We start from the raw sequence: 24447 nt of genomic DNA, 5'->3' as shown, positions 1-24447 counted from the left end.
TATGGTCATTCTGTCTTCTCTTGTCTCTCTTGAATAGTGCTTGTCAGTTATTTTGTAGAATGACCCTCAATTTCGGTTCTCATCATGTTTTTTCATGACTAGATTGAGATGATGTGTTAATTAGGAAAATAACCACAGAGTGATGACTTCGGTGCTTCATATCAAGAAATACACGATAATCTGTATCACTGTATCAAGGTGATGCTAACCTGGATCACTTAGGTAAGTGATGGCTTCCAAAATTTTCCACTGTAACCTATTTTTGTCTTTATAAACTACTTGGAGAGAGGTACTTTAAGACGAATAACCTGTTTCCATTTATACCTTTGCCCACTCAGTATGAGTAAATAGATCTTGCTTATGGCAGTTATTACTGTGATAGGCTAATAGCAATTTCCTATTTCCTTCATTATTTACTAACTGGAATTCTGGGGGAAAGAGTTATTCCTCCCCCGTTTATTTATGTGTTCAGTTATTTATGTCACTATAGGATTAGGGATATTTATGTCATTCTTTGAATTATAATATAATACTTATTTTGTGACTCAATTGTTCTAACTTTTGCCCTTGTTACTTCTTTCACTATTCAACCATTTTTGATTGACAAAGATGGAAATTTCATAGAGGTTCAACCTATCATTTCTCACTGGAATGAGAGCTGTTTGATGTTAGTAATTTGACTTTTTGAAAGTTTTCTCTATGCATGTTGCTACCACTCATCTAATCCACCCTCTTTCACTTAAACAACCGCAACTATCCCAAACTGGTCTCATCTTGTCTCCCACCATCCAGCCTCCTCGCCAGTCTTCCGAAAATGCAAACCTGACCATGTCACTTCTCCATTTAAGACATTTCAAAACCTTCCCAATGCTCTTAGGATCAAGTGTAGGTCTTAACACGGTCTAGAACAGTCCCGTCTAATAGCAATATAATGTGAGCCACATATGTAATTTGAAATTTTCAAGTAGCCACATCAGAAAAAAATTTAAATTAATTTTAATATTTTTATTTGACCCAATAATCCAAAGTATTATTGTTTCAACATATAATCAATATAAAATTATTATTGAGGTAGTATATCTTTTTTTACACTAATCTTCAAAATCCAGTATCTATTACATGTGCACAGTACATTCAGTCAGAACTAACCCCATTTCAAGTGCTCAGTAGCTGCAGGTGCTAGTGGGGGCCGAAGGCACCGAGCAGAGCTAGAAGACCCGCGCTGCTGCACTTCCACCAACCCTGCACCACTTCCCACCTTGTTCAACACACCATGTCCAAGCTCTGAGCCTCCACCTATGTATTTCTTCTGCTGGAAATGTTTCCCTGCCCTTTCATGTTGACATTTCTGCTCTAATAATTACACTTTGCCAAAACTGCTTAATGTCTTTTTCCCTTGACTGTAGAACAAGGACCCTGTGAGTCTTGCTCACTGCTCTATCACCAGCATCTCACACAGTGCCTGACACACAGCAGGGGCTCACTAAATTTTGTCAAACTGAAAACTGAACTGAGAGGAGCTCTGTGCAACTTTAGGGAGTAAGAACAATTAAGGAGTTGTGAAATGACATGCAGGGTACAGACAAAGGCGATGACAAGCTGAAAACTGCCTTTTTCTTATTCCCATCGATCTCTACTAGTGCTGGAAGGACCTTCCAAGCTCTCAAAGAGGCGCATGGAATTTAAGTTCTTGTCATTGTATTTTTAACTGGGCAGGGAAGAAATCTGATCAAGATGGACATACACAAGGTTCACCAAAGCCCTCTCTGTGAGTCTAATTCCTCAGCCTGGAATGGCTCAGCTCTCACCCCACCCGTTCTCTTTGGAGGAAACTCAGAATGAGGCAAGGTCATCAGTGGGGATGTTCGTTGAGAGCACTGGACAGTCAGCAAAACCTTGGAGTTAAGAGAAATCTTTTGGGAAATGAAATCAAGGGACACCTTAAGGGAAGCCTTTTTTCTAGAGATGTCTCACTGATTTTGTGTGTATGTGCATATGTGTGTGTGTGTGTGTGTGTGTGTGTGTGTGTGTGAATCCAATTCTGGCATTTTTCTGACCAGCTTAAGAAGAATTTGGGAAAAGGCTTAGAGTTGGTTCTCCAATAGAAATGCCTCTCCTTTTCTACACAGGTAGCTGTGCCCAAGAGAAGGCGTAGGAGAAGAGCACCGGTGGAATTACAAGACCTGAGGTATTAGGGGTCTCCAGAGAAAGAGAACCAATAAGATTTATATAAACAGATTAATGATAAGGAATTGCGTCATGTGGTTACCGAGGCTGGCAAGTGCCGAGATCTGCAGTGGGCAAGCTGGGGACCCAGGAGAGCCGATGGTACAGTTCCAGTCCAAATGGAGACAGTCTCAAGACTCAAGAAGAGCTGACGTTTCAGTCTCAGTCTGAAGGCAGGAAAAAACGAATGCCCCAGCTTGAAGGCAGTCAGAGAGCAAGTATTCCTCCTTGCTCAGTCTTTTTTTTTGTAGTCAGGCCTTCAACGGATTGGAGGAGGCCAACCCACATAGGGAGGGCAATCTGCTTTACTCAGGCCATGGATTCAAATACTAATCTCATACAGAAACACCCTCACAGACACAACCAGAATAATGTTTGATCAAATATCTGGACACTCTGTGGCCCCATTAAGATGACACACAAAATTAACCATCACACCTGAATTCTAGTTCTGATTATACTGATAACTAGTTTAGTCCTTGGGAAAGTTGCTTTATTTTTCTCGGTCTCTGCACCCACTTTAAGAACAGGGCTGAACACACCTGTCTTATTCAGCTCACAGAGCTATTGGCAAGCTCAAACAAGGTTATGTATACAAAAGCTGTTGGGGGGGGGGGGCGCCTGGGTGGCTCAGTCTGTTAGGTGTCTGCCTTCAGCTTAGGTCATGATCCCAGGGTTCTGGAATTGAGTCCCACATTGGGCTCCTTGCTCAGTGGGGAGTCTGCTTCTCCCTCTGCCTGCCACTCCCCCTGCTTGTGCCCTCTCTCTCTCTCTGACAAATAAATAAAAATTTAAAAAAAGAAAAGAAAGAGAGAAGTTAAGAATAACCCAAAGTGGTGAAGGAATGATCACTGGTAGGCTTTTGTAGATCAGATGAGATTCTCTGATTAGACTATCTGAGCCTTGACTATCACTTTTAAAAGGTACCCTTTTATTTTGCACAGTCTCACTGAAAAGATAAATACAAGCATTGAGTGTTTATCACCACCGGACAAAGTAAAACAGTGTGGCCCTGTAACGGGAAACTTCTTCTGGGGCCATGGAGCCCGTGTGCTGCTATCAGCTCTGAAATGTCCGTAATTATGAGCTCAGCAATTTAATTTCATGGCTCTGTTTCATCAGCTATAAAATGGGGATTTTAATGCTTATCTGACCTGCTTCTCAAGAGAATTAGATCTGAAAACTGAAAAAGTAAGCAAACCAATGCTAAGAGATCTATCCCAGTACAAGGGGTGGGTACCGCACTGTCACAACTCAGATCAAATCATGAAGACAGAAAAGGCTCCAAAGTTTTTAACATGAGTTAGAAATTGTGATGGTGTGGTCCCTCTTAGGAGGGATGGTCAAATTCCAAATGTTCACAAAAATGTTCACAGTTGGAGGCTAGAAGTCTGAGATCAAGGTCTCAGCAGGGCTGGTTTCTTCTGAGGCCTCTCTCCTTGGCTTATAGGTGGCCATCTTCTTGCATCTTCGTGTGGTCTTCCTTCTATATCTGCCTGTGTCCTAATCTCCTCTTCTTTTACCGACACCAGTCATATTGGATTAGGGCCACTCCAATGACCTCATTTTACCTTATTAATTCTTTAGAGACCCCATTTCCAAGTACCATCACATTCTGAGTGAATTTTGAGGGGACGCAAAGCAGCCCATTATATTGGTCAATCTGTGTCAGTCTGTACTGTTCTGTCTTAATACACAGGAAGCAGTATTTTCTAAACTGGTTTTAAGTTCCTACTTCCAGTGTCTGGTAAATTTCCGATGAGAGCTAAGCATCTTCAACCCCCTACCCCATGTCACACAGCGACATCATGCCCAAAGCAGTGCGTCATTCCTCGCCATCAGGGAGATATATTTTTCTGTGGTGCACTCAGGTATTTCTTAGTCATGGAATAATCTTTATCCTCAACAAAGTTTTCCTTCATTACATACTTATAAACATTATTTGTAAAGTAATTTGACAATCCCTTCTTTTCTCTCAATTATCTCAAAAGATAAACTTGTTCTGCCACGGATGTAAATCAGATTCAGAATTCTCTGCCCAATCCCAGCAATATCGTGAATGGAATAGGCATCATGATGGTCTTTTGATATTCTTGTTTGGATTTGCTCATTTTTATTTTTTTTTCTAAGAGATTAAATATTCTCTTCCCAAATTTTAATTTGATTCAACTAGGAAAATTCAGTCAAGGCTGGAGTCAGCCTTGTAGGTTGGAGATATAACCCAGTCCTGTTGCCTTCCAACACCATTAATCACATCCATTCTGTTCTTTGTCAGTGTGGTTCTAATAACAGCGATCTTCAAACAGAAAGGGCGCCTGGCGGGGTGCTTGGATGGCTCAGTCGGTTGAGCGTCTGTCTCTTGGGTTCAGCTCAGGCCCTGATCTCAGGGTCCTGAGATGGAGCCCCACGTCGGGCTCAGCGCACAGATGAGATCTGCTTGCCCCTCCCCCCCGCCCCACTCTCTCTCTCTCTGGAATGGATAAATAAAATATTTTTAAAAATAAATAAATTAAAAAGAAGGGGAGCCTGCGTCCCCATCCCTGACCCCTAGAGGGGTCAGAATAGTGAGTTCATCAAATGTTTCAGGCTCTTTGCTCTTTGGACACGTGCTAGCATTGCTCTTCTCCCTTGTGGCTGGGCGGGGTCATGCATTCAGGTCTGGTTAATTCAGTTCTGTGAACGGAAATGCTGTGTCACTTTCTTGACCAGAGTATGTAACTGCCCATGTTAGGCCCTCCAGATCTTTCCCTCCATTATGGCGACCAGCAAAATTCCAGCTAGTCAACCTTAGCTCTGGAACGTGTATGACAAGGAGTGAGAACTATATCTTGGTAGTTTTTAAAACATTATGATTGGGGGAATTATTGGTTGCCAAGGCATAAGCTTGATTTAGAAATGTATACTGACTGATACAAGCCCTTTTGTCCCATGAGGCTGCTTTGCTCCCAGGGAATTTATTTACCCCCCTCCAGGGACCATTTCACCATAACATGAGGTATTGAGGGGTATGACTTTAAAGGGAAAAAAGATCTGTTACACTTCCCCCCATGACATTGGGTGCCTTATATTTGCATAACTAAACGGGGCCACATCCCCGTTCATGGATCCTGAACAAGGAAGCTCTTCTGCAAGGTGTTTGCTCATGTCTAGCTAGTCTACCTAGAGAGAGCAAGCTGCTTTAGCACCCCCTCCCCCCCATGACACCACCAGCACGCTGCTGGAGACAAAGCAAAGGTTATAAACCACTGTTTGAATAGCACGATGATACCATCCTAGATAATGCACGAGACATCTTGGAATTAATGCCTTAGTTTTGAGATTCACAGGTATTTAATGGGGACAGTCTACTCCTTTCACCTGAAGCATCTTGTGTGGAAGGAGGAAGGCTGGAGGGTGGAATCCTCTGGGGAGTGCGGAAGCTAACAATGAAGGGTGAGCAGGTCTCTCCGGCGTTTTGTTCGCAGCAGCTCTAAGGACTAGGAGAGAAAGAGCACAGTGTAGACAACTGCTGCCTTGTGCCTGGCTTTGATGGTGAGGGTATCACAAATGCTAAGTGAGTAAAATGCTGATCCCCTTCCCTAAATATTTTAAGAAGGCAGAGTATCATGACGGCCCAAAGCGTGAGTTCTGGACGGTCGTTGACTTGCAAATCCTAGCTCTACCATTTTATGGCTTCGCGACCTAGGGCAAGCTCGGATTAAGTATGAAGACAAGTGAAGTAGCATCTATAAAGCACTAAGAATGCCTGGCACAGACTGAGCACAGCCTGGAAGTGTGGATGAGAATGGTGGTATTCCACATTTCAGATGCCCCAGCCGCAAGGATCCTGTCCGGACTAGATCACCTATTTGCTATCTCTACCTTCAGGGGAAGAAAGAGGGGGTTCTAACAGAGGGCTTTAGAGGCATTTGGACTAAGGGAGGACTTCATAGGCATACAGTTTTTGCAGGACACGTGTGCTCTTTAGTCATAAATTCCAGGTTGGGCCAGACAGCGGAGTCCCTGACCGTCCCCTGCTTTGAGCTGGAGCTACAAGCCAGCTTCTCCCCAGGCCTGTCGCTTGGGTGAAGAGGTGTTTAACCTTTTTTTCTGAATCTGAATGTTTTAGGGATTGTTTGGTTTTGTGTTCAGGCTTTCCTTGGCAGCTGTGAAGTAAATCCTTTTCAGCAGGAGTAAGTGTGGCTGCTCTCAAACCACCCTGCGTCTCTTGGCCAGTGTGCGGGCAGCCTGGGTGGCCTCGGCGTAGCCACTCGTCACTGTGGGAGAGACTTGGAGCAAGGACTTGGCCCCGGTGCTGGCTCCTCTGTTCTGGTTTGGCTGGCTCCACGCGGCATCTGCCCAGTGGCCATGTCTGGGATAGGGATCACAGGGAGGATTGACTTCCGACTTCTGGCTGGGCTGGTTCTAGAAGATTCAGCCCAGCCCCAGGCTACAGGCCCAGGGAGCCCAGGCCAGCGGGAAGATCCGAGTGAGCGTTAGGGCCCTGTCCCACCCTCCTGTGTTTGGAAAGTTGAAAACATTGTGATCTTGGGTTCAAACCATGGTTTTCTCACTGACCTAATCTTGGACATATTGTTCAGCTTCTCCGAGCCACATTTTTCTCATGCATCAAATGGACTGATAGTAATACTTATCTCGAACACATTTGTTTTAGGGACAGGCGGATGTACTGTGTTTGACGCGGGAGGCACGGGAAAAACTGGCACTGTCACCTGCACTCCCGCCTCCCTCCCCGTTGCAAAAGCATCGTGTCTGGGCTCATTTCTGCTCACCTTACTTCTCTCGTCTCTTGTCTAGAAATCTCTCTCTCTTTTTTTTTAAGATTTTATTTATTTATTTGACAGAGATAGAGACAGCCAGCGAGAGAGGGAACACAGCAGGGGGAGTGGGAGAGGAAGAAGCAGGCTCATAGTGGAGGAGCCTGATGTGGGGCTCGATCCCATAACGCAGGGATCACGCCCTGAGCCGAAGGCAGACGCTTAACCGCTGTGCCACCCAGGCGCCCCTAGAAATATCTCTTTCCTCTACACACGCAACTCTCATCCACTATGGAAGTCCGTTTCCGAGCAGGAACGGGGAAGGGCCCATCCTGGAACCCCTTGGCTCAAATCTGCATGAGTTCACCAGGGCTGCCGTAACAAAGCACCACAGATTGGGGAGCTTAAGCGGCAGAAACCGAGGTCCCACAGTACTGGAAGCTATAAATCAGAGATCGAGGCCTCGGCTGGGTGGTTCCTCCTGGGGGCTTCTGTGCCACTCAGCGGCTGCTGGCGGTTCGCAGGCAGTCTTCGCCTTCCTCGGCGGCACCCGGCTCTGCTTTCATCTTCACAGGGCGTTCTCCCTGTGTGCGTGTTTCTGGGTCCAAATTCCCCCCTTCTATAAGGACATCAGTCGTGTTGGATTAGGGCTGACCCTCACGACCTTATCTTAACTACATCTGCAACAACCCTATTTCCAAATAAGGTCCATGCACAGGTCCTGGGGATTCAGACCTATGAATTCGGCAGTGATTGGGGGACACAAATGAACCCATACAGGACCCAGCTCTAAACCCGGGGATTCCTCCTCGGGATTCCTCCTCAGGATTCCTAAGGCAGGCCTCTGGGAACCAGGGACCCCACCTGCTTTCCTCTCCTGGGCCCACGCCCCCCCCGCCCTTGGTCCCTGCTCATTCTGGTTTGGCTGCAGACGGGGACTCTGGGGCTCCCCTTCCCTTTCTCTTTGCTGTCCCCTATGAAACTCACAGGAAAGGCTTTCCATGCAATTGAGTACTGAGAAACAGGTGGCCGCTGACAAATCAGGAAAGGTCTGAGCCCCGGGAGCGGCTGGGGATCCCCACAGAAGCACACTGGACCCCTGGATTCCCAATGTTCAAGCTCTCTTCCCTGGGGAGGAAGTAATATATAGAGTGGGTGGTATAGGTTGGCCACCCTGAAAACCACTTTCCTCCAACCCTGAGATTCTTTTGGAGAGGAGAGTCCAGGGTCTCAAACCCAAACATCTGTCGGAAGGGTGGGGTGGATCCTATAAAGGACCCAAGCCTCACGTGTAGGAAACAAGCAGAGATGGCCAAGGTACCAGTGTTGCTATGAGGAAAAGCAATTTTCAGAACAGTCCTATTTTTTTAAAAAGCCGGAAATCTGGATTCTTTTTTATTGTGGTAAAATATATGTGACACAAAATGTTACCGTTTTAACCATTTTCAGTATACAATTCAATGGCATTGAGTACATTCAGGATGTTATGCAATCAACCTCACTGTCCATGGAAATTCAGATTTTTGTATCAAACGTCCTGATTTTTAACTTTGGCATCTAATTCATATAAAAATAAACCCTTTATGTTGGCAGGTAGCCAATTTGGAACTTCTAGGCCCAGGAAGTGATTATTTGCTGTTTTGGCCCCGGGATGGAACGGATGCCCGGGGCAAAGGCAGGCCTCAAACACTGGAGCCCGGAGGCACAGCCTGGTGGGGGGTGGCCTTTCGGAGGAGCGGGCCCCTCCAGAAGCAGCTGCCAAGTTCGTGGGCACAGCTGTTAGGTAGGAGAGCACCGAGGTTTCTTGTGCGGAGTGGAGGAAGGGGGCCCCTGAAAGGACTGACTTCATGTTTCTCCCCACCTTGGCAAGTAGAAGCCAGAATGGATTGAATTTGATAAAAGGTAACCTTTCTTGCATTCCTAGAGTCCTGGGGGCAGTTTGTAGCAGTTATAGGTGTGATGTTTGCAGGCGTTCGCACTCGGTTTCTCATCTATGGCTCCCAGCTCCCCTAGCCCCTCCTGCTCCCAAGATGGTCCCTAGTGGCCATTGGAACCTCTGTCCTCCGTGATTATTTCCAAGAATGGGGCTCATCAGAACTCCCCCTCTCTTTGTGTCCTGCCTAGAGAGAAGCCTCTGAAGACTTATCCCCTGATGCAGTCACGAGGCAGGGAAGCCAAGGTGTGGGGTGTTGGCAGCAAATACTTGGTCCAAAGGCACAGTCTGGGCAAAGGCAGAGTGTCCCCCCCAGAGGGTCTCGGAGGCTGGGGGAGAAATCTAGCATTACAACTGAGGCAGACCAGATTTTGGAACAAAGACTACAGCAGAAGATCAGAGTAAAGGAGCACAGATGCTCCAGAAGGATGGGGGTCCAGACCCCAAGCCTCCTGAGCTGGGAAAGGATGGAATTTGAGCAGCTCTGGGTTTCTGTCCAGTGGGTCTTTGTACCCACTTGGCCTATTCTGATCCTTCCTCCAGGGGGGCCAAGACCATCCTGGATGCCACACCTTCTTGCCATGCTTATGCTGAGCTCCATCCTTTCCATAAAATTTTCTCGGGAGTCTCTGCCCTCCCTACCACGTTTCTCTTTCCTGAATGTCCACTGTCCTAAGCTCCTCAGCCCCTGGCAACACCCTGTCCTGACCTGTTGCCATCTAGGCCCATGACCTGTCACCTTCTCTGGGTAGCTTCAGTGTCTGATGCAATGTTTATCTCACTCCCTGCACAGAGCTTTGGGCTGGACATGTATGGTGTTGACTCAGCCCCACTGAGTTGCCCAGGACTCTCCCTCAACTTAACCTTCTTGAGGTGAGGGATTTATTGCTAGCACAAATGACCCACCAGGACTTCTCTGGACCATAGACTTCCAAGAATATTCTCAGGCCAGACAAGTAAAGGAAGAGAAGAAGGGAAAAGAGAGAGGAGAAAACAACAAAACCCTGGATTCCAAAACCCTGGAGGGGCCTGAAATCTCCACGTGAGCTGGGAGCGGAGCCGCCTTCTGACTCCACCACTGGCTGGCATCCCTCACCAAAGCTGTCCTACATGCACGGGGCACAAATGGAAGATGACGTGACGTCGTCTGTATGGCTGACGTAGACTTTTTTCTGACATCGGACCTGGCATTTCCGATCCTTACCCTCGGTGACCTCTGTCTCCATGGACTCACTCTCGGGGAGCAGAGCTTCGCATCCCGCTAGCCGCTGGGGAGCCCACTGGAAGCCAGCCAGCCAGCCACATAGTTTCCTGCTTTCAGCGGGGGTGGCTGGGAGGCTGGGGGGCGCGTGCGTGCGTGCGTGTATGCGTGCGCGTGCGCGAGTATGCGTGCGCGAGACTGAAACACGCTGTGTGGCGAGCAGCAATACGGCATTTTGCTTTCATTCAGCTTCGCAAGTGTTTCTTGTGGTCTTACTCTGCAGGTATGGCTCCCAGAGTTGGTGTTCTACAATACAGATCTTACAAGCCACTACTGAGAGTCACCCCAATGTCCACAGAGTGGGGTTCAGTCTTCCCTCAGCGTTCGGGGGACTTCACAGCCTGACCTTGGCCTCCCGGTCCAGCAGCCTGCATGACCACTGCTTCCTGATCTGCAGGAGCGGGGGTGGAGGGGAAGACGACGCAGAGCGTCCAACAGAGCATATGCCTGCCACCAAGGAGCTCGGTGCTGGGAGGGAGGCCTTGTCTCACCTCCAAGGGTCAGGTTTACATGGCCGAGCCCCGCTAGAGAGCAGCTTACGCTGCACTCCACGGGAAGGAGCCTGGAGGCGGACAGGGCCGGGCGGAGGTGCCCAGGGCTCCAGCTCCTCGCTCACCTTCCTTCGCTCCATTCTTCCTCTCCTGCTGTTCTCAGAAAGAGCCTGCCCTCCCCTCTGCCCTCCTGGCCCGCCTGCTGCTCCTTCCCCCCAGCGAGCCCCACGTTTGCAGTCGCTGGGGAGGAGAGGACCCGCTCAGCGGCACACTGTTTCCACCCAGGAGAGGCGGAGACCGGGATGCGTCCTGGCTCCCAAGTTGGCCCAGCCTGGCCTCCACTCCCTCGCGCCCCGTCCAGGAGCAAGCGGGAGGTTTGGGGGCCGTGGGAGAGACCACGCTAAGGGGTGTGTGTGGGGGGGAGAATCTGCCAGAGGGTGGCTGGGTGCAGACTAGGCCCCTGGCCCCAGTTTTGTTTTTTGCGTTTGGAGGATTAGGGTTTGCTTCTCGGCTTCCCAGTTCTGACAACAGGACTTTCAGTGTATTTATAGATGGTCTGTCTTTTCAGAGGCAGACGAGAATTACAAACTCCACAAGACTGCTGTGCAAACCAGAATGCCAATTTATTGCTTTTCGGGGCAGGGGAGGGGGTCGTTAAGATAACTCTGGCCGCTGTACAGATACATCCAGAAGGGAGGTTTACTGCAGCTAACAGGGCTTCTGGCCCACAGGTGTTCCTGCTCCCTCCGAAAGGTGAGGCAGGGACCCAGGCTCATTCCGTTGGACCTCTGAGGGCTTGTCTCGGTGCCAGCCAGCCAGAGGGGCACGAGCAGGGAAGACTGCCCTCGCGAAGGGTTTAGGGCCTGAATTAGTGCCTAGGGCTCCCATAACAGATCACCACACCCTCATGTCTTAAAACAATAGAAGCTTCTTCTCTCACAGTTCTGGAGACCGGAAGTCCAAAATCAAGGTGTCAGTCTTCATTCCTTCTGGAGACTCTCAGGGAGAAGCTTTTGCAAGCCTCTCTCCCAGCGTCTGGTGGCTGCCAACAATGCTTCGCATTCCTTGGCTTGTGTATGCTTCGCTCACTCTGTGCCTCTGTTTACTTGGCCTTCGCCCCTGTGTGTCTCTCTGCGACTTCTCCTTTGCTGTCTCATATGGACACTTGTCATTGGATTTAAGGTCCGCTGTAATCCAGATGATCTCATGGATCCTTCTGCCGAATAAGGTCCCTGGGACATAAAAAGAAATATATATTTGGTCTCCATCCCTAGTTCCTGACAGAGATCCTGATACCCTTATAATTTCCTGAGTGATAAAGATGTCAGAACAGCTTTTCTTTTAATATTTGGTCTTTGACCCTAGCTCCTGACAGAGCTCCTAAATCTCTAGGAATTTCCTGCGTGACAGGAGCATCTTTTGTTCTAATGAGGCGACTCTTGGTGATAGCTTCAGGATGGGGGCTGGTGACCAGAAAGACCACACCATCATTAGAAGCTTGGAACTTTCAGCCCCACCCCAACCCTCCAGGGAGGGGAGAGGGGGTGGAGGTGAGTTAATGCTTACGTGATGAGCCTCTGTAAAAATCCCTCAGCTACAGGGTTTGCAGAGTTTCCAGGTTGGTGGAGTTTCCATGTGCTAGGAGGATACTGTATCCCGACTCCATGGGGGCAGAAGGTCCTACAGTCAGGACCGTCCTGGACTTCGCCCTTTGTACCTCTTCATCTAGCTGCTTGTCCGTACCCTTTATTATATCCTTTATAACATTTCCCTGAGTTCTGTGAGCAGTTCCAACAAATTCTCAAACCTGAGGAGGGGATTGTGGGATTCCCCCAATTTAGAGCTGATTGGTCAGAAGTATGGGTGACAACCTAGGACTTGGGATTGGTGTCTGAAGTGGGGTCAGTCTTGTGGGAGTGAGCCTTCAACCTGTGGAGTCTGTGTTAACTCCAGGTAGTCAGTGTCAGGACTGAGTTCACTGAGAGGAGACCCAATGGGTGTCCACGGAGAAGTGGAGAATTGTTTGGTATGGGGACCCCATTGGGGTCAGAAGTATTCAAGTCTTTCTTTTGGTCACATCTGAGGTTCTGGGGAGACGTGAATTTTGGGGAGACTCTGCATCCCACTATGGAGCCTACGTGGATATGCTGCAGCTCTTGTGCTCACTTTCCACTGGCCAGAAATTAGTCCCATGGCTGTACCTAATTATGAGAGACACTGGACACTGTCATCGAGCTGTGGCCAGGATGACTAGGAAACTGGTTTGGGGACCAGCTACCAGTTTCTGCCACATGGGGGAGGGTTCTTGTCCAGGACCCAAAAGCTCAGGCCTCCGGGGGAGGAAGGACTCCCCCTGAAGCAGAACCAGTAATATACTGACAAGATCTCTTATCTAGTCCCCTTGTCTGTGGCAAACACTGGCTGATCTGCCTCAGACATTTTCTCTTTGATTCGCAAGTTTCCAGGTCTGTTGCAGGTGCTTGCAGAGCTAACGAGCTGGTTGCACCACTCGTGCTGCAGGTGAAATCCTTCAAGGCCCTAGTGTTCCAGAACACCTGGGTCCATTGCAAATTTTTCCCCACCCTCCAAGGCAATCTGGCCCTCCTCTTGTTTGTAACTCTTGTCAGGGGAGAATACATCTTCCTCATTGCAGGTGCTTCCTTCGCGGGACAGTGTTTCCTCGGACCGTGCGCTCCTGGTAACCCCCGTCTACCACTTGCTCCCTGGAAGGAGACGAGACCCATCAGGTTGGTGATTGTGGAAGGTGGAACCCAGGCTCTTCCTCTATCCTTTTTCTCGGGTGCTAGTTTGTTTGTTTGTTTCTTTCTTTCTTGTTTTTTTTTTTTTTAAGATTTTATTTATTTATTTGTCAGAGAGAGATAGAAAGAGAGAGCACACAAGCAGGGGAAGTGGCGGGCTCCCTGCTGAAGGGAGCCCGATGTGAGACTCGATCCCAGGACCCTGGAATCATGACCTGAGCCAAAAGCAGATGCTGAACCAATGGAGCCACCCAGGTGTCCCTTGGGTGCTAGTTTCTAATAAGGAATGCAAGTTATCTTCTGTTCCTGCAGTTGAGTGTGCAAGCCTGCCTGATTTGAGGCTTCAGAATTAGGAAGCCAGTTTGCCTGCAGATATCAGCCAGATGTTTCAATATCAACTTAACAAAGATGATATTTTTAACGCTAAACACCTTACTCTTTTGTCATATTTCTCATTTGGTTTCGCATCAGGCTGGGAAGACGGGTGCTGTTGATTAAGACTTAATATCCCCAGCACCCCTGCTATAGTCTTTTTTACTTCATGCTACTTAACTGGATACATTTTTATTTTTAAGGGCCTTGCCCAGTGCCTGACACAGTCAGTGTTTGCATTTGTTGAATGAATAAATGAAAACTGGGAAAATGATACACATTACAGAGAAATATCACCTCTTTAAAAAAAAAGAAACCAGGAAACTGCAAAAATGGGACATTAAAAATTCCTCGTTTTCTGGAGCATAATTTGGCAACATTTATCAAGAGCCTGGAAAATGTTCCTACTTTTAACTCAGGAATTCCACTTCTAGGAATTTAACCTATAGAAATGGATAGATATGTACAGAATTGTGTCCAGCGATGTCAGCCCCAACATTATTTAAAATGGCAAATGCTGAAACAACATAACCATATATATTATCTCCAGGAAAACCAGGGAATCAGGCATGGAGGAGGTCAGAAGTAACACTCAGAATAAGCCACAGTATATCTAATGAAGACACCCCTGCTGACACCCCTGGGCACAAACACTGCAGCTAATGCTGTCAGCACCACAGCTGCTGAATGGCAGGGTTCTGGAACCTTCTGGAACCTGTTGGAGCTGTCACCCCTGTCCCACCTTAACCAGCTGGAGGCCTGAGATTCCTGCTTCTTCATGCTCCAGTTTCTGGGGCAAATTCAGCTCATTGGCATGGCCCAGGATATGGGACCACATTCTCAAAGCAAGATAGCCGGGAAAAGTATTCTCTCCAGCTTCCCTTGTGGGAGGCAGGTTCTATCTCACTGGGTGGAGAGTAGCTAGACGTAGGAAAAGGGTTCAGATACAAAGCGTACTAAGTGGTCCACAAAAATGGTGATTATCCATTACAGTGTCCCCTCAGGGCTAGTGAGTACATTATGGTACATTCAAATAATTCCATTCTATGGGAGTTTCTAAAAATCATGCTTTAGAAGCTGTAATGACCTGAGGAACGTAGCATTATATACAAGTGAAAAAAATTTGAGTTATAAAATAGTGTGACCCCAAATACATTTTTTAAAACTTGACGGGCATAAAGCAGAGAAAGACAATTATCATATGATTTCTCTCATCTATGGAACATAAGAACTAGGAAGATCGGTAGGGGAAGAAAGGGATAAAGAAAGGGGGGTAATCAGAAGGGGGAATGAAACATGAGACACTATAGACTCTGAGAAACAAACCGAGGGCTTCAGAGGGGAGGGGGGTGGGGGAATGGGATAGACCGGTGATGGGTAGTAAGGAGGGCACATATTGCATGGTGCACTGGGTGTTATACGCAACTAATGAATCATCGAACCTTGCATCAGAAAAAAAAGAAAGAAAGAAAGAAATGGCAACTCTGCAACATCTTTAACAATCTTACATTCCTTCAAGACTTAAAAAAAAAAAAACAACTCGACGGATATGAAAAGGGAACTATATACAGCAGAATGTTAATAGAAGGACTCTGGGTGGTGGGACCTTTGTGAGGGTTTTTTTTTTTTTTTCTATTTTATACTTTTCTGGGATTTCCAAAGTTTCTAAATGAGCATGCATTTTTTATAATTAGAAAATAAGTAATGCAAAGATTTTAGAGAGACTAGAAGTGAGCAAAACAGAAACAGTAAGAGAAATATCTTAGTAATCAGCCTGTCAGGCACACACTAGCACTTCACTTGGAAAACACTGACTGCAGACTTCTATCAAAACTTCAGACCCACCATCGTCTCTAAGTCTGGAAGACTGTAGGCCTTCATTTTCACTAATTCTTATCTTGTCAGTTTTGCCCAGAGGAGGCTCTTATCTAGAATAGGCCTGGGGGGCTGTGTGGAGGTACCATCCTCCACGTTCCCCAGGGAACACAGTTAAAAAAAAAATTTATATATATAAATACCACAGGTGAGGGGAGGGCACCTGGGTGGCTCAGTGGGTTAAGCATCTGCTTTTGGCTCAGGTCATGATCCCAGAGTCCCCAGATTGAGTCCTGCATCAGGCTTAGCAGAGAGCCTGCTTCTCCCTCTGCCTCTTACCCCACTTGTGCTTGCTCTCTCTCTCTCAAATAAATAAATCTTTAAATAAATACCACGGGTGGCCTTTGCGGGGGTGGGTGGCAGGGCCAGTTCTGGGCCAGAGGTTTGGCTGTGGGAAGGGTGTCAATGTCCAAGTGGGACACAGGTGGAAATGAATTGATTGCTCCGATGTGAGCCCCAAGACATTTTCAACTAGGGAGCCTTTGGTGTGTGAAAGAAAAGGTCAAGCTTTCAGGAGTTTGAAAGACGGGATAAAAAATGTGACAACTGAAGGTGACTTAAAAACAAACAAAAAAACCAGCTAAAAGCAAAAGTGGGACAAAAATCAAAATTAGGCTAAGAACATAGAGCCAAAGGTTACTGGCATTGAAGAGAAGGAAGAAAGAAACCAACACTTACTTGTTGAACATTGCCAAAGTACCCAAGAGGACTAAGAGCTTTAGGGTATATTTATCTTCTTTTAGTGGGTTAATCACTCTGAAGGGGCCCCCAGCGTAGCGTAAGCCAAGGGCTTGAGGGTTTCAGACACCATTTTCCTTTCAAAGGGCTTCCAAATTCTCACCACTAAAATCCTTCGTTTTTGTCAAACCACAGAAACCAGTGAGATCTCCAGAAGTATGTTAGAATGCCTCTTCATTGTTCACTTCAGTTGGAGGGGCGTCTTAAAAGACAGATTCCTAGGGGCACTGAACCCACTGGATGCTCTGAGGAGGGTCTGGAGATTGGCAAACACACTCCCCAGTGAGGGTTAATGACGGTCATGTTTGAGAAGCATGTGACCAGCTGCCTCCCCAGGTCTTCTGGCCGGGCTCTGAGCAGAGGCACAGACCTTGGTCCTCTCAGCAGGTCTGTGACTTTGAGCACTTGCTCCACCTCTTTGTCCTCTCAGATACCCCTGTACTTCCTGGAGGACAAAATGAGATAACAGAGATAGCAGAAATGAAAGTGTGGTGAAAGCTAACTGCTCTCTGCAAAATGAGGCAGTGTGACCACATCAGATAATTTCATCAACTTAGTCCAGAACTCAGTGTTCGGGGGGGGGCCAGGATGGGGGAGCTGCTGTACTGCATTAACTAGCTAGAGCTGGCTCAGGAAGGCCAACCTCGCTCCGGGGAAGGCTGGATGGCAGCTCTGTGTGGTTCAGTGGGGTTAAACCTCTGGCCTCTCTTTGGGCTGACCCCAGCACCTCCCTCCTGGCTCAGGGTGGTGTGGCTGTCTGCAGACCTGAGGTTGGTTCCTGTTCTGTCAAATTCCAGTCCTGAGAGCCCAATGTGGTTGGTCTGGCAGTTTGTTGGAGAGAGAAGCATCTGACTGCAGGGTGGCCTTGCTAGGCCCTGGGCCAGGGCTGGGGCTGCTCAGATGTGGCTGAGCCGTAGGGCAGGGCAAAGGAAGGCAAAAGGGGCAGAGACGCCAGGCCCCACATAAGAAGAGTTCAGGAGGCCTTGCCCTGGCCTAGGCAGGCCTGAGCCTTCCAGGAGACCCTTCTTCTGCGAGCTAACTCCCACCCCAAATGACGGGGATATAGCTCCCGGTATTCATTCATCCATCCCCTAAATGACTGCTGATCACTTACCAGTCACAGACCCTGTGCCAGGCTCCAAGAAAACCACAGCGGACAACACACCATTCCTGTTTCAAATTGCTTGCAGTTCAGTGCTTCTTACCCTTGAGTTTGGATCTAAATCCCTAGAGAGCTTGTTAAAAGGGCTGATTCCTGAGCCCAAGCCCCAAGATTCTGACTTAGCAGGGCTAGAAGGGGGACGAAGCATCTTTTGTGATTCTGCTGGGGGCGGGGGGAGAGGTGGGGATCTTGCCACCAGGCTTGGAGAAACACTGCTCTAGCCCAAAACTTTGAGGAAGAACGAGGTGAGATGAAGCCTTGAGAATGTTGCATGTTCCACGGGGACCACCCATAGGGTCAACTTTGGAGGGGGAAGGAGAGGGTGCACCCTGTGAACAAGGCTGTTTGTTGGAAGTTGGGGAAGCACTTTTTCTGGATGGGGTTACCCACCTTCCACCAGGCAAGTCCCTTGCTAGCCAGCCTCCTTCCTCCTCGCATTTTCAGCACCCTGTGGGGTGAGTGAGATGTCTTGCCTGGCTGGAGGCTCACTTGGACTGGATTCCCCTGGAGTTTGTAATTGTCTACAGCCGGCCCAGCTGGTGCCTTTTGGGTTATTTTCTGGGTGCCTTGCCCCTTGATTATTTTCCATCCTGGTTTTCTGGCAAACTGTGAATCTGGGTAACTCTGTACTTCTCATGCATTCTAGAATTTTATACAACATGTCTGGATTTAGATTCAGAAAGCTACTGTAATTAACCCAATCTACCCTCTAATCCATTTTAATGCAGAATCTGGATTAGGAGACCTATTACATGCACTGTGAAGACTCTATTCCCTGACCACCACCCACCCCCGCCCACAAGTTTTAAAAGTTTTATTATCAAAACTAGAACATTTCTTTAAATGGAAAATAAGCAGGTTTAAGAAAAATTTTAGTCTGGGATGCCTGGCTAGCTCATGGGTTAAGCATCCGACTCTTGATTTTGGCTTAGGTCATGATCTCAGGTCTGTGAGATGGAGCCCCATCCTCCTCACCATCCATGATCAGTGGGGAGTCTTTTTCTGTCCCTCTCCCTCTGCCCCTCCCCCTACTTGGGCACGCATACACTCTCTCTCTCTCCCCAAAATAAATAAATCTTTTTAAAAGAAATTTATTTGTTTGAGAGGATAAATCGTTTTTTTAAATTTTTATTTGAGAGGAGAGGGAGCGAGCATGTTCAGTGCTTGACAGGGGGGTGGGGCAGAGGCAGAGGGAGAAGCAGACTCCTGGCTAAGCAGGAAGCCTGATGTGGGCTTGATCCCAGGACCTGAGCCCAAGGTAGACACTTAACTGACTGAGCCACCCAGGTGCCCCTAAATAAACAAATTTTAAAAGAAAAGAAAAATTTTAATCTGGAGGAAAAGAGACTAGGGTCTTGAGTCTTGTGTCCAGAGTACATTTGTATAAGATTTTTGCTGTGCCTGGGGCAAGGGTCTCCAAGAATCTCAATGTTAATTATTTTTAAGGGTTTTTCTAATACCCAATAAAGGGAAGGGGCAGTCTCTCAAAAGTTTCTAGAAAAGAAAATGAAAGAAAAGAATGAAAAACAAAAAGTGAAGCTTCCATATTTAGAAATGTTTAGATGGTTTGTTGCATCATTGGAAAAATAGCACTAGTGTTAACTACAGTGATTTGGAAAGGATGGAAAACAAACCAAAGAGGTTCTATGCCTGGGCTCCCCTCAGGCTCCACCACTTACTACATGACAGGCTTCCTAATTTCTGAAAAACTCAGCTTCCTGACTGGTAAAATGAGGATATGAAGACCAGCTTATAAGTTGATTAAATGAGATAATTTGTGTAAAGAGTTTAGTGCAGTGCCTGACACAGAGATGTTACAAATCAATGCCTACCATCCTTATCACCATCACCACCCTCATCACCACCCTCATCCTCATCTTCATCCTCATCACCATCCTCATGACCATCCATCCTCATCCTCATCACCATCCTCATCACCACCCTCATCACCATCCTCATCACTATCCATCCTCATCACCATCCTCCTCACCATCCTCATCCTCATCACCATCCATCCTCATGACCATCACTACCCTCATCACCACCCTTGTCACCACCCTCATTACCATTACCATCCTCATCGCCATCATCTCTCAATGTTAGAGAGTCCACCACTTTGCTCCTATAGTGAAATGTAGCCACTCTAAGGAGTAGTTTTCTCTTGTCCTTAAGGTAATAGGCCCTTTAGTTCTGTCATTGAGCTAAGCTTTTGGGGATTTTTTTTTCCCCCCAAAGTGACATTTATTGACTAGTGTAATGCCAGGTTCTGAACTAGGCACTTTAGCTGCCAATTCTCTTTTCATTCTCTCAACACTCCTATACGGTTAAGTTCTCCTGTTGTTAACGTTTAGTACAGATCAGGAAATTGAGTCAAAGAGAGGATTACAATTGTCAAGGTCACACAGCTATTAAACGGCAAAGCTCTTTAATTCAGGTCTACTTGAATTATTTTGCTTGAGGAAATACTTCACCACTGTGAACTCTGATCTTCATCTATATAGAAAATTATAGAATCATTGTTAAGAGCAACTTACGAATGATCGATAAATTACTCAAAAATTGAAATTATTCATTTCATCTTGAAGATGCAGGATTGTTATGAGATTTAAATGAGCGATCATATTTTTATAAAGCATCTAGCATATTATAGTCATTTAAGAAATGCCAAAGTCCTCTTATTTATACCTTAGTGTACCACCCCATCCTGGACCTGCCATGGGGTATTAGGAGTAAGTGTAGTATTCATTTCTTCACTGAATGAACCTGAGCTTCCTGAAGGGCTTCTAACTGAGAAAGTGTCCTCCAACTCTTGGTTGCCCGCCCTGTCCCACAGCAGACCCTTGGGATGGCAGGGCCCTAGGCACTGCTGGTCCCCTCTATTCCTTGGGGTCTCTTGCCAGAAGACTGCTGGAGAAAATGAGGAGCAACAACGAATATTTGGAGGGTTGAACAGAGGTTGCAGGAGGGGAAAGGTTAGAGGGAGCAGATGGAAAAAACCAAGGAGACATAGAAGGAAGGTGAAGGCCATGGCCTGAGAAACAGGGCTTCTTCCTTTCTTTCTGCTTACGTACTGGCATGCTCCAGGTCCTGGGATGCCTTCATGCTGTCAGTCGGGACCCTGTCCATTGCAGCCTTTCCTCCATCTTCCCTCTATCTGTCCCAGTGGCCTCACTCTTCAGGTCCCAGTTACCAGCTAGCACTCGAGTAGCCTGCCTATCACGTTACTTAGGACACAGGCTGGGCTGCTGCAACAGGGGGCTGGGGTTTAGTTTCCTCACAGAACGGTTCGGCACTCCAGGGTTGGTGTGGGGCTTGGTAGTGCCAGAGGCCCGGGCTCCTCCCATCCCGCTGTCCTCCCACCCAGCTGCTACCTTCCCTGCACAAATATGGCTCAGCCCCAATCCACAGCCCATGAGGAGAGAGGAAAGGGAAGCATGAGCTCCTTGCTTTGAAAGCACATGATCTGAGAGTTGCACATCCTATGCCCTCTGACCCTGCTGATCACAGGGATTTTGTAGTATTTTGCTGGGGCTGTCATAAGTACCACAGACTGGGGGGGGGGGGGGGGGCTTAAACCATGGAAATTTGTTTTCTCCCACTTCTGGAGGCTGGAAGTCCAAGATCAAGGTGTTGCCATATTTGGTTTCTCCCGAGGCCTTTGTCCTGGGCTTGTGAATGGCCATCCTCACTCGTGCTGTGTCTTCACATGGTCTTTCCTCTGTGCATATCACTGGGACCCCTCTGTGTCCAAATTTCCTCTTCTTATAACAACACCAGTCCATCTGGACTAGAGCCTAACCTAAGGGCCTCATTTTCATTCAGTCACCTCTTTAAAGGTCCTATCTCAGTCACTTTCTGAAGGAATGGGAGTTAGGACTCCCAGCTGACAAGCTGGCCCCCTCCTTCCTGCCTGCGCCCTGGGCCTTCTGCCTCCACGCCGATGCTTAGGCGGTAGGTGTCCCTGAGGACATCTTCCTCCCACACTGAGCCTTGCCATGCTCCCCACCTCCTCCCTCGGGTTCTTCAAGGTCCTAAGTGCCATGTCCTTGATAAAAGTTGTCCTTTTTAAGTCCCCATAAAATGTCATTCCATTTCCTCAATCATGCATTCGATCAGCACATTCCTGTGACACCCCACTGTGCGCAGGGCTGGATGAGAGGCTGGGTGCCCCAGGGAAATGAGAGTCCCTGCCCCTCAGTGCTCACAGTCTGGCCACAGAGTCTTCACCACTCTGCTCTCCTCAGCGTACAGGACGGATCGCGCTCAGTTTCTGAGGGCCCACTGTTGTGCGTCCCCTCTACTCTCCACGCTCTACTGCAGGGTCCTTCTCTTCTGACACGCATCAAGCAATCCGCAAAACCTGCTGGCGTCCTGAAATTCAGCTCGATGCTGATACTATCTACCTGGAGAAATAGGCCCTCGGGTCAAGGACTTAGTCCACGGGTCTGCCCTGCCGTTCATGTCAGACCCTTGTCAGGAGCCCAGATTATCCCCTGTGCTTCTGACCCCCTGGCCATAAGTCCCAGGGTTCCATGACCCCCTCCTCACGTTTGATTAATTGGCTAGAGTGGCTCACAGCACTCTGAAAAGTTCACTTACTAGGCTACTGGTTCGTTACGAAAGGATATAACTCAGGAACAGCCAGACAGAAGAGAGGAATGGGTTGAGGTACATGAGAAGGGGTATGGAGCTCCCCTGCTCTCTGAGTGTTTGGCCCCCCTGTCCTTTTGGGGTTTTATGGAGGCTTCATTCCATAGGCATGACTGATTAAGACATTGGCCATCGGTGGCTGATTCAACCTTCAGCCCCCCTCTTCTCCCCAGAGGTGGGGCAGTGGGGGTGGGATTGAAAGTTCCATCCCTCTAATCAAGGTTGGTGCCCCCATCCTTAGGTTACTAAGGGCTTTACAAAAGTCACTTCCTTAACATAAGGTGTGGTTGAAAGGGGCTCGTTATGAATAACAAAATAACAAAAGATACCCATTTCACCCTTCCGGCTCTGGAGCCACTTTAAGAACCAGGAAGAAGAGATGCCTCCTTGGCTCCTATCACTTAGGAAATTAAAAGGGTTTTGAGGAGCTCGTTCCAGAGCAGAAGACCAAGTATACGGTTCTTATTAGAAATCACGATATCACAAATGCCTAGGCCGAACTTTGCTGTGTGAGGCTGCTGTTTACACGCTGGCTTTCTCTCTTCTGGAGTGGAAGGGCAAGGTCCAAGGATAAGCATACACTATGAGCTGTCTGAGTCAATAACATTTAATTTTAAAAAGTAAACTTGATCCACTTCTGGGTATATGCCCAAAAGAATTTAAAGCAGAACTCGAGCAGATTTTTGTACATCCACGTTCCTAGCAGCATTATTCACAAGAGACAAAACATAGAAACGACCCAAATGCCTGTGGATGGATGAATGGATACGTAAAAACTAGTATATCCATACAGTGGAATAGAAGCCGTAGAACGAGGGGAAATTCTGACACAAGCTACCATGCGGATATACCTTGAATCCATTATGCTAAATGAAATAAGCTAGTCACAGAAGAGTAAGTACTGCATGATTCCACTTACACGAGGCACCTAGAGTAGCTGAATTCGTCGGGCGCCTGGGTGGCTCAGTCGTTAAGCGTCTGCCTTCGGCTCAGGGCATGATCCCGGCATTCTGGGATGGAGCCCCGCATCAGGCTCCTCCGCTGAGAGCCTGCTTCTTCCTCTCCCACTCCTCCTGCTTGTGTTCCCTCTCTCCCTGGCTGTCTCTCTGTCAAATAAATAAATAAAATCTTAAAAAAAAAAAAAACCGAGTAGCTGAATTTGTAGATACAGAAAGTAACACAGAGGTTCCCGAGGGCAGGGGGTTGGGACAGGGACGTCAGAGATATTGTTTCATGGGAACTGTTTCCGTTCAGGAAAATGAGAAAGTTCTGGAGATGAATGGTGGTGACAAATGCACAACAATGCAAACGCATGTAATGTCACTGAATCGCACACTCAAAAGTGGTTAAAACAGTGAATTTCATTATGTCTTTCACCTCCCCCCTGCCAAGGAAAAGTAAAGCCGATAAGGTGGGCGTCTTGGGAAGCACCCCTCTCCCATGGCCAGCCCAAGCCCGCTTCCTGTCCGAGCGCCGTGGGAGGGTTACCCCTGCACGCTTCGGTTCGGTGTCAGCCCTGGAGAATCGGGGTTATGATGGAGGAGAGGAGCGTGAACAGCTACTTCCCGTTCGCCTGGAGACATGGGTGACCCGCTACCAGCTGCACTCACAGAAAGCAGAAAAAAACACATGAGCTTCAGTTGTGGCAGGAAAATTTACACATTTTTTCCTAGCAGTGTATTTTTTTCTTTAACTACTAGAACAATCCGTCGACATCAAAGACGCAGAGTTTCTATTGGTACGAAGGACAGAGTCGTCGTCCTGGTCCCGGCATCCCGCAGGACGCAGTGCCTTCTTGGAGCCCTGGGGTCCGACTGTCAATAACCTTGTGGCTCAGCCCGCCCACTCCCTCCAGAAAGATCAGTGATGGACCGCAATCCTCCCCGGGGCTTCACCTGTACCTCCCCCCGTCACAGGAAGGACCAAACTTTGAATCCAACTAGGTAGGTGGTGGGCAGGGAGGACCCTTCTTTGAATACGTTTTATTTTTTTTAATAGTAACTTTTTATTATGTTATGTTAGTCACCATACAGTATATCCTTAGTTTTTGATGTAATGCTCCATGATTCGTTATTTACATATAACACCCAGTGCACCATGCAATATGTGCCCTCCTTACTACCCATCGCCGTTTTAAAGAAACATGGGCACCCTTTCTTGATGCCTTGCTGACCGCTCAGGGAGGGCTTTGGCCGCCCCAGACTTGTTCTGTGAGCTTTCATA

General features: G+C 47.7%; 1 long non-coding RNA gene across 1 annotated transcript; it reads right to left on the bottom strand.

Moving 5' to 3' along the window:
- Positions 1–11272: 11272 nt before the first annotated feature.
- LOC130542942 (uncharacterized) lies at positions 11273–23319 on the bottom strand. Its single transcript, XR_008957869.1, has 2 exons — positions 23144–23319; positions 11273–11900 (listed from the first exon to the last, which is right to left on the bottom strand). It is a non-coding gene; the product is annotated as an uncharacterized LOC130542942 (long non-coding RNA).
- Positions 23320–24447: the final 1128 nt, after the last annotated feature.

The sequence above is a fragment of the Ursus arctos genome, unplaced genomic scaffold (assembly GCF_023065955.2).
Source record: "Ursus arctos isolate Adak ecotype North America unplaced genomic scaffold, UrsArc2.0 scaffold_6, whole genome shotgun sequence".
Lineage (NCBI taxonomy): Eukaryota > Metazoa > Chordata > Mammalia > Carnivora > Ursidae > Ursus > Ursus arctos.
Note: the sequence above shows the minus strand (reverse complement) of the source record. Positions and strands in the feature narration are given on the sequence as shown.